At 36.0% G+C, this 1,365-nt stretch overlaps 1 non-coding gene across 1 annotated transcript; it reads right to left on the bottom strand.

Annotated features, from left to right (window-relative positions):
- Window positions 1-903: 903 nt before the first annotated feature.
- LOC117797137 lies at window positions 904-1,027 on the bottom strand. Its single transcript, XR_004622021.1, has one exon. It is a non-coding gene; the product is annotated as a small nucleolar RNA SNORD22 (small nucleolar RNA).
- Window positions 1,028-1,365: the final 338 nt, after the last annotated feature.

Below are 1,365 nucleotides of genomic sequence, written 5' to 3'. Positions count from 1 at the left end.
AGATACAAAGATAGCTAAATTAGTAACCAACTCCTTGATTTTAGCATCTTTTTCAGCAAAAGTGAAAAATATTGGAAAATTCAGTTATTGTTTCTGACTTGGAGTAAATGAGCATTTGGCATAAATTTTCATAAGATATGGGTAGGTTCAAACATTCAAAAAACTTATTTTATGAAAATACATTCAAACCTAGAATAGTATCAGAGGTAATTTGATATCATAAAAATATGAGACAAACTGGAAAAATAGACCGTATATAGGTAGATGGGTTGGAGAGATGGAATAATACTACATCACACATTCAAGGTGTACTTAATACAAAACTCTTTTTACAGTGTCCACTTACTTAATGTATTTTTTTATTTCAAATAAAAGAGCTTTAGAGCACCTGGGTGGCTAGTAAAAAAAAAAAATGTATTACATCATATGCCTTCAATATGTTGTTTTTTATTTGAAAGTTAGAATAAAACTTTACTTGGGGGTGCCTGGGTGGCTCAGTCAGTTAGGCATCTGACTTTGATTTTGGCTCAGGTCATGATCTCAGGGTCCTGGAATTGAGCCCCATATCAGATTCCAGGCTCAGTGAGGAGTCTCCTGGAGATTCTCTCTCCATCTCTCCCTCTCCTGTTCCTCCCCCACCCCCATTAGTGTGCTCTAAATAAATAAATTAATTAATAAATAAAATCTTTAAAAAAATAGAACTTTATTTGGAAAGGCTGAAATGATTCTATGCTAATTTGAGCAGCTAGGTTGTATAAGAAATGACTTGAAAATTCCCTTTTTGATGTTTTCTGAGTGTTGGAATCCATTATATTTGTCTTGTTCTTTCTTCGAAAGGAGAAAAGTATAACTGATTCTCAACAAATGATTATTTCTCTTTTTCCCATGTATACAAATCCTATGCTCCCTCAGACAGTTCCTTCTGCAATACACTTTCCTCCTCTCCCCAGCCAGTCCCAGAGGGTTTATCTTTACAGGATCTGGGACTGAGACAGGAGGTATGTCCCTGAATGTTTCTTCACTGGGACTTCTACACGTTCTTAATATTTAGACAAAAGCCAGTGTATATTACTATGTACATGCATTTTTATGCATATATACACACATATAAGTATAAATACATTAGTCATTTTAATAAAGAATTAATTTTCAGTGAAAAATTAAATTAATTATTACCATATTTCATATTTATCACTGACTGTGATGATGCAACACACCTGGCTTCTTCCTTAAAAATCTAAAATGGGGGGCGCCTGGGTGGCACAGCGGTTAAGCATCTGCCTTCGGCTCAGGGCATGATCCCGGCGTTATGGGATCAAGCCCCACGTCAGGCTCCTCTGCTGTGAGCCTGCTTCTTCCTCTCCC

The sequence above is a fragment of the Ailuropoda melanoleuca genome, chromosome 18 (genome assembly GCF_002007445.2).
Source record: "Ailuropoda melanoleuca isolate Jingjing chromosome 18, ASM200744v2, whole genome shotgun sequence".
In the NCBI taxonomy this organism is placed as follows: Eukaryota; Metazoa; Chordata; class Mammalia; order Carnivora; family Ursidae; genus Ailuropoda; species Ailuropoda melanoleuca.
Note: the sequence above shows the minus strand (reverse complement) of the source record. Positions and strands in the feature narration are given on the sequence as shown.